Genomic DNA, 9049 nt, shown 5'->3' with positions numbered 1-9049 from the left:
AGATCAGGACCATGAAGTCCGGTAGCGGCTTTTCTACCAGGTAAGAAGTTGAAATAAGTCTGAGGTGAATCTTAAGAACACCTGAGTCCCAGATCCTCGTCTGTGCTTATACAAATTGCCACACGCCACTGATACCTTTCCAGATATCCAGCTTCAAATTACATGCCTTTCAGGAGCTTTGGTTTGTAGATGGTCTTGTCTATGTTACTGCTTATCTGGCTGTCATTCTGGCCCTCACCATACACCTGGTATGGGTTATAGGATCTACCCATACCAGATCTGTCTACCATCCAGTTTTCAGTCCATGTAGCTGTATTGGCCTCACCCACATGGCCTTTATCCAAACCAGTTTGTAATGGTTTTAAAAAGAGAGTCCAAGACACCATGCAAAGGAATTTCTCACTTTTATGTGAGCAGCTACTAGAAACAGAGCAGCTGGAGTCCTGGACTAGTCCCCTAGGTATTAATATGATGCAAACAATGAAAAGAATACTTAATAATTTATAGAAGAATTAGCTACTCGTGCCCATTTAGAGAAGAGAGTTATTTAAAAAAAATCAGGTTAATAGCTTTGTAGTTTCATGACCTAGCAATTTTTGTGCAGCTCTGGGCTTTTTATTGATTAAAGCCAACAAGTTTTATGTGCTGTATTCATCCTCCATAACTTTGTGCACATTTTAATGGACATGATCTTTGTTTATATTGATTGCACAAAATAATATGTTTGAGAGTGCTGTAACAAAGGGAGAGAATGCACAGTTGATATTTCATTAACAGTAGTTAATCATTATGTAAGAGTACTGAAAGTACGCTAGATATAAATTTATCGTTGTTGTTTTTTTTTTTTCTACCACCCAGGAAAGAAATAGTGAGTGAATTATTATTGCTCTGATCCTCTATAGACGTTTGCAGGTGGTAATCAGGGATGCTGCTTAGGAAGTGTAACCTAAAATAATCTTGTTGCAGTGCAACTCAATTAAAACTATTTAGACTAAGATTTTACAAAAATTTTGCTGTTTGTTTCTTGTTTGCAAAAGGAATTTGGGCCCATTTCTGTGCAGCCTTTGTGCACTGTGTGCCTGTAAATAGTAAAAGTTAAGAAGAAACATGTATTTTAAATGGCTCTTGAAAGGTAACCATTTAAGAAAGCAATCAATAAACTAAATATAGCCAGATGCTGAACATCTCACTGGAGACTGAAAACGCTAATAATTATGGGAGATTCAAGGATCCCTACAGTATTTGTATGAAATAATAATAGAGTTCAAACTTATTTCCGCTGACCTTAGTGTTGCTCATTAAAGGTTTTAGCAGAGACCTGGATACAGTCGCGTTTGAGCGAGGTGTTTGGAATTAAAATACAGATAAAAGGAAAAAGGTTAATCCAGGTCAAGGGAACAGACCAAAACTGGGATTGCATAAGATTATAGTATCTTTCCCCATTTCTCCAATGGTCAACATCAGTTGGTTTTAAGTAACACTCTTCTCTGCAAAATCTCCTAAATGGGAGGCTAAACATAGTATTAACTGTCCATTCTTTGGCTTTGTCAGTATCCTTAATTGCTATACAATCATTTTTGACCTCTAAGAGAATTTTGCTTGCCTGAACCCAGAAATGTGCTAAACGTCACCTCCAGGGGACTCAGGTATGTAACAAGGCAGCCCCTACTGCTTATTCTGTGCTTTAATCCTAATAGTTCTTTTCTCCTTTCTCAAACTTAATAATGTTCATCACTTGTAGGAAGTGAGTACATCAAAAAGCTATGAGCTCAGTTTTGTAATAGCAAATGAACCATGACCCCAGAACTGAACACTACCAACTGCTGAGGAAGTTGGAATTGAATCTGGTCTGCCTTGCGGCTGGATGTAATAATAAAACAAAACTAAGGTCTTCGTCCAGCCAGTGGCTCCCTACTCTTCTGCATCCCATGTAACATTTCCTCAAAATGTAAATTCAGAGCTTTGTGGTTGAGGATGCTGCTGTATTAAAGGGCAGTAGTGAGTAATCAGGAGCATGTGGTTCTCTTCCTCACTTCAGTGCTCATGGGGGAGCATCAGAAAAACACTCAACAGGTCCTTGCACATTGCTACTTGGGGGAGGGAAAAAAAAAAAAAAAAGAGAGACCAAAAGAGAGACAGAGAAAGGAACATAAAAATTCTTACCTATATCCTATTAGTTCTTACTGTGACATGGTTTTTCATCGCTGGAAGAGATTCCCATAGAAGGGCTATTCTAATAAACAAATCTAACATTGAATTAGTGGATTTGGAATCAAGCCGACAGATTTACATTTCTTGCTGCTTCAGAACCAGATTGAGACCCAGCTCAAGTGGGCATTGCTTTAACATTGTTAATGTTGACTCATTTTATATCTGAATCTATCCCCACTCTCACATTATTATACACACAGGGTGGCTACTGTGCATCCTAACTCACTCCATGTTTTATTTGAATGATATTAACTAATCTTGGTAAAACACAGCCCTTTGTCTCGAGCCTATTCACTGTAGTTTCCAATTCAAACCAGTGAAACTGTGCTAACCTTTTGTGAATTCACCCTCTGTTTATGTGTGTAATGCTAAGCAGACCCAGATCTAAGATTTTAGAAATGCTTTACAGAAGTACTGAAGCTCTACATCAGGAGGCTTCAACAAGCAAAACACAGGTATGTTTGCCTCGGTGTATATTTTAGGATAAGGAGAGCATTAGAAGCATTCAAATGTATCAGTGCAAGGTCTTCTGATCTACGGTAACACAAAGCATGCAGTGTGAAGTCTGGTTCAAGAGCCTGTTCAGTTCCAGGTTTGAAGCAGACCTGTAGCATGTGAGCTGGGTTATGCGAGTATGTTGTATGCCACCCAGCTTGCTATGAGCAAAGGAGGCAAGGGTGGCTGGGTTCTTTAAACAGTTAGATCTAACAAACGACACATTTGGAAGTCTTAGGAAAGAATGTGTGCTAGAGCGCACTAATTCTGGCAAACAACAGAGGAGAAACGGATACAGCCCAAAGTTGGCAGATCTTCCCTTGGAATGCACAGGGGGGAAAAAAAAAAAAAAGAAGCTAAGAATAAAAAGTCTAGGTGTTATTCTTTCCACATGTGTTTATAGAAAAGGGATAGATTTCATGTTTCACCTTTTTCCAGTTTAATGTGCTTTTTTTTTTTTTTTCTTTTGGTTTGTTTTTTGCTACTTCTCTCACCATCCATTGTTCTATTACAGGTCATTCAGCCTTATATTTGATGGCTTTGTGACCTAGGCCTCTGTTTCCCATCTGCAAAAACAAAGGGTCATATTTAGTCCGCTACTAAGCATTCACATTTATCCCGCATGCTATGCATAGATAACAAGCATCCACAGTCTGCTTCTTCAAAAACATGAAAGCCAAACAAATGCCTGGAAGGACAGGAAACATCTTAAATGAGAATGGCTGGCAGGTTTCAAATCTCCTCATCATAAAAATAAGAATGGAATAGGGAGTTTATTTATTCTGCAAATGCTCTAGAAGAGGGAAAGAAGAAACAATGGTTAAAGGCATTGGTTCATTATAACAGGACTTCCTGAAGACAAATCTAAATCATCTCTCATATGACATAAAATCTTGTAAGCTCTTCTTTATAGACCTCTCTTTCTATCATTTCCATATGGGAAACTACCACTGGCCAATGGATACATCAGAGGAATATCACAAAGTTGAATCTGGAGTTCAGAGAAGCTACGCTCTTTCCAAGGGTACAGATTCTCACTCTTACCTCAGCCTTTGGATGAATGTGTTCCAGGCTGCATCTTTGGATTCACCCCAGTAACTCTGGATATCTGGATAACTGATATCTCCTTACCATATACTATCTTACTGAGTGACCACATAGCCCCATTGAACCGCACAGGTTTACGTAGGAAGACCAGTTGCCTTCATCACCATGGTTAAGAAGCAATGACGATCGACAATTTCTCAAATAGGAACTTTAGATATTCCCAGAAATATAAAACATAATTTATTATTTTTTCTTCCTATCAGGTGAGAGGGATGCAGCACTGAATTGCTTCAGTATTTCAGATGTTAGATGAAAGTGGCATCCATCTACTGGTACTCACAGCTGTGGCACGTTTTTCTTTAAATGTAAAAGGTAAATATTATTTTATGGATAAATATTTTGTCAATTATTTTGTAAATAAAAATTGTTATAATTGGTCTTCTTGGCTGCTGGATAGAGAAGTGAAGGTAAATCTGCAGCAGCATCTCTGTCTTGCCAGATGTATCAGCCCTGCAAAAACTGAGAGGCCTGGTGCAGATCCTGGGGGTTTGGCCAAGCTTCAGAGAGTCATGTGTCTGTGCAGCATCTTAGCTGAAAGGAGCTCGTTAAGGTTCCCTTAATTGCCACTGGAGCCCATGGTTGTGTAGAACTCCCCAATTGTTTTCAGGCTTTAAGCATTTGCATTCATTTAAAACTTGCTGTTCTTTCAGAAAGTTTTAAAACTTTCCTGTACTTTTTAAAACTCCACTTTTTAAAATCAAATTTCTAGCTAAAGGCAAGCCTCAGCTCTGGAGGCAGAGCAAAAAAAAAAAAAAAAGACCAGATTGAAATGAATGACTGAATGCTAGATTTACAGCTAAAACACTTACAAAAACCCACAAAGGAAATCCATTTATTTACTAGCAAAGTTGATCAATTGAAAATTACTAAATGTGGTATTCAAAACTGCCTGTCCAACATGAATTGAAACCCCATTTTTATATGCATTACATTCACTTATTTTTTTCTCCCTCTGGATTTTTGCTTCATTCATGAACGCAATTATTAAAAATAGATTTACACTAGAAAAATGATATTGGTTCTCAATCCTGCCTGCATTATACCAGAAAAATCTCTACTGTGGTTTTAGAGAAAGGAAATGTAAAATAATTTAAATGGAACCTTAAAAAGTATTAACCTATTTTCAGGTAGAACTTGCATTTGAACATCAAGGTGCTGTACAAAACAAATGTGCTTTACAAAATTAACACCTTTTTGTAGACTATTAGCAATGATGTGTTGTTTCTTGTTCTGCATTATTACCAGTGCTCAAGCTGCTTCAGCAGGAAGCCTCAACATGTGGGATTGCCCCCAGAGCATCACCTAACTCCAAACCTGTAGGCCTGTTGTGTGCAGCCTTCAGCTGAGGGCAGTGAGGTTTTTGCCTTTATGAAGACTGCAGAACCTGCTCACATGTGAGTTGCAGAATTAAGTGCAATGGGTTTAGGGAAGGATGGAGTTCCAGCTCGAACTGTGAATTTCCTGACTTCTGATCGAAACCAGATGCTTGGTACTGTTATAACATGGAGTTTTATGGGTGAATACAGCAATATTTTATTTCATAAATGTGTGCTTTACAACAAATCTAATGGGAATTGTAAAGTAGTACCTGACAATATCAATGTTTAAATGTCCCAGCATAGCATATTAAAACAATAGCAATTCTTTGCTCATGACACAGCTGAGGCGCAAATCCATATGCTGATACCCTCTGCAAAATGCGTCAGATGGAGGAGAGAAACACAGCCTCTCAGGACAATATTTCAAGGCCAAACGCAGTCTCCTATGGGATACCTTTACAGATCAATTTCTTAGGGCTATGAAAAATGAATGTAAACATTCTTGCGCAAGTCTGTCCGCATTTATGGCTTTGCATTATGTATCACCTCTGTCCTCTTAAGGCAGAAAGAAATGCCACAGCGTGTCATATGGACTGGATGCTGCCTCTGTGTGTCAATGGGATTTCAAAGAAACTCTTGTCCAGTTCTTTCCAAGAAACACTCCATGTCCTTCTCCAAGGGGAAAATCCCACATGAAACACTTTTACCCCCTTCTCCCTTTCCCCCTTTGCCTTTTCTGCCCACCTTTCCTTTTGCTCCCTCTGCTTTCACTGATGTTTCCCCAAAGCTGGTAAGAACACAGGTATAAGGCAGGTTTCATGCCCATAAGTGGGATGCCATGTAGGCAGTGGATTTAATACACACAGTGTTTACTCATGTGGACTCTGGTGTCTTGTAGTAGAGCTGAACACAGGCTACAACCTTCCGCATAAAGCAACATTGTTTTGGCTCCTTCACTCCTCTCCCTAGCTGCCTATTTTAAGGAAAAAAAAAATTAAGATTGTCATATATTTGAGCTCTCCATCTCTGGCATAGCTACTCAAAACTGACCCACAGGTACAAAGCAAGAGATGGAGAGAGCTGGCACAAACCATCTGACACCACTTTTCAGAACAAGCGACCACGATGAAGTGCCTTCATTTCAGAGTTACAGCAGCCACAGTTCTGCAGGTTTTCACCTGTAAAGCTCAATTCCTAAGTTGGGCGTTATGCTTTTGTTTCACTTCACAGCTGATACAGCTGAAGTGGAGAGTGCAGGAACGGCTTAGTGCCTACAGCCTGCCTCCTGGTTGCTGTGCCAGGAGGTCCACCCTTCTACAGGGAGTGAAAATGAAGGCATTGCAGGGATGAAAGTCTGGATCATCCTGGGCAAGGTCCATCACTGTAACCTTTTAATCTACGGGGAAAAAAAAAAAAAAAAGTCCTATTACATTAGATCTATTTGGTGTTTGCAAAGACATATGGAGTGAGAATACTGGAAACCACATGCCCGCATTTATCTGAAGGTTGGGGATTACCTTCCTGACGGGTGAGAAAGAAGTTGTCTCAAATCTCATTCAAATGTTTCCTTTGTTTCGGTAATTCTTGGAAGAGAGACAAATTATAGCAAATAAATAATTCTGACATGAAAAACAGTCCAAAAGAGCCCGCAATGAAACCACAAATTCCCTTCTGCTAGGCATGGAGATTAAGTGTGGCTCTCTTGCAAATGATCCACATGTTGAAATTCCAAAGGTTGGTCTTGCTCTCTTTTTCTCTTTTTAATTGGAAAAAAATCTCTCTCCTCAAAGTGGGTTAAAGCAACCCTTTAAAATCATTTCAAACATACACCAATGTCAGCTTGTTGAAGGTCTTGCTACCAAGTGTCAAGTCGCAGGTGGTAGTCAGAGCAGTCCTCAAGGAGGGCATCCTCATGTGCTCTCAAACTTTCTGCCTTTTACTACAACAGACATGGCCTAAGGGACTTCATGCACCAACGCAGTGCAGCAACTTTCTCCTCTGGTCCCAATTTCACCATGTAACTGCTCTTTGATGTTGGACGATGTGGTAAATGCCCTAGCTGTTCCGGAGAATTATCCACACGTGGTAATAATGAAAATAAAATGTACAGTGTTGCTGCAGGATGCAGCACTAGCAACTAGCTAGAAAATAGCATATCATTTTTGGCTTGCTTGACCTCCACTGATGATGGCAGGCATGTCCTTGGTGGGGAAAAAATTGTATCACTGAAATAGCTACGAAAATTACCAAACTAAATGATCATTTGCACCAGCTCATTAGTCCTGCTGAATGTTCTAATGTTAAACATTGATATGTTTCAGTGAGAATCATCTGTCCACATATTTTTAATAGTATATTCGCTGTAACATCACCGCTTTCAACACTAGAAGGTGACAACAGACTGAGAAACATAGAAAGCTGCTGTTGTCTCATCATCCTCTCCTTTCACAGTGAAGGTCCCATCCCTTTACATGGTACCTTTCGAATTGGAGAGCAGAATTTTGCCTCTTGTCTTGCTGTGGGTTTATTTGAAGCAGCTGTAGACACAAAGGGCACTGGTGATGGGCTTTCTGATCACAACAGCAGCACCAGAGCAATTCTGTCGTTATTTTACTTGTGTTTTCTAGTTCTTCATCATCGTCTCAGGATGTGCTGGGAAAGTAAACCGAAACAAACCCTAAAGTTCCTGTGTAAGCAAAATAGGATGATAGGTTAAACAGTCTACCAGGACTGACTGAAAGCTCTGCATTAGCGGGCACGCTGCTTGCCGAATGGGTTGGAAATGGTGTGAGGAGGAATCTGCAAAGCACATCGGTACTTCTGTGAGCTCTGTGCAGGCCTCGCGAGGGAGGGAGGGAGCCTCTCTCTTTTATTATCTGATGAACATCAGTCCCTTTGGTCAGACTGCTAGGCGCCTCCTGGAGCTTAACCTCAGATTAACATCTGCTTCATTTCAGTGTCTGTCTGATAGCGATATCAATAAACATCATCATCTTACAGTAAAAACTGATAATTAAATCTGTGCCTGCTGACTCGTTATCTGTTGTGCCCGGGGGAATAATTGCGGATAGAAAAGTTTTAATAGAAATATTTTATATTTCACTGAATAATGAGTATGAAGCCCTTGTAAGCATGATTAGGGATTAGCCACGTATAATGTGTGTCTGTAGATCACTGAAGCACAGAGACAGGCTGAGTGTCCTCACATTGGTTTAGACCCTCTGTCAGTGGTGCACCCTGTTGGATTGGGCAGATTTAGACCCTTTGCACCAGGACGGTACCGGCTGGCCTGGCCCTTGCCTCCCTGCTGCTCTGCAAGGTCTGCGGCTACTGCAAAAGAGAGGTTGGAGGGAAATCCCAGGTCAGGACGGAGTCACGTTGCGTGTGTGCCTGTAACTAAGAGCTCCTGCATGGTTTAGTAGGCAAATCCACCATCAGGCTTTAGTTGGACAGAACCGCTTTTGAGCTACAAAAATACATTTTTTATGACTTCCCTCTAGACTGCCCAGTGGTGTCTCGTAAACAGTCTTTTGAGCTGCTGGGAGTGCGCCTCCCGCCAGTGATGAGGAGCAAGAAACCTCCTGAAGGAAAGCACTAGGCAAAAAAATGCTTTGAGCGAGGCACTTTCTAGTATTACATGTGAGGCCCTGCTAGCAACCACACCTGCCTCAGCAGGGAGCCTTCGGCAGCTCACCTCAAGCTTGCAGAAATGGCAGTCCTGCCCTCCACATGGTAGTGGCTGAGCACTGTGCTGAAATTAAATGGTGTCGGCCACCATTCTTTGCTCTCACCTGCTTCTGCAGTCCATACAACGCTGAGCACAGAAGACCACAAGCCTTGGGAAGGTTTGTGTGGGCATTTAACTTAGTGCACTGCCAGAAGTTTCTTGGATGGTGCCGCAGGCTTGAGATTAAGGC

At 40.8% G+C, this 9049-nt stretch overlaps 1 long non-coding RNA gene across 2 annotated transcripts in view; it reads left to right on the top strand.

Annotated features, from left to right (window-relative positions):
- Positions 1 to 893: 893 nt before the first annotated feature.
- LOC119716871 (uncharacterized) overlaps positions 894 to 9049 on the top strand; it is a 27154-nt gene continuing 18998 nt past the window's right edge. The window contains exons 1-2 of one of the 2 annotated variants that reach the window (XR_011808805.1): positions 894 to 4125; positions 5059 to 5207. This is a non-coding gene — a long non-coding RNA (uncharacterized lncRNA). The remainder of the gene's footprint in view (positions 4126 to 5058; positions 5208 to 9049) is intronic. The other variant, XR_011808806.1, reaches the window with a different exon arrangement.

Source organism: Anas platyrhynchos, chromosome 4, assembly GCF_047663525.1.
Source record: "Anas platyrhynchos isolate ZD024472 breed Pekin duck chromosome 4, IASCAAS_PekinDuck_T2T, whole genome shotgun sequence".
NCBI lineage: Eukaryota > Metazoa > Chordata > Aves > Anseriformes > Anatidae > Anas > Anas platyrhynchos.
This window is presented reverse-complemented; position numbering and strand designations above follow the sequence as displayed.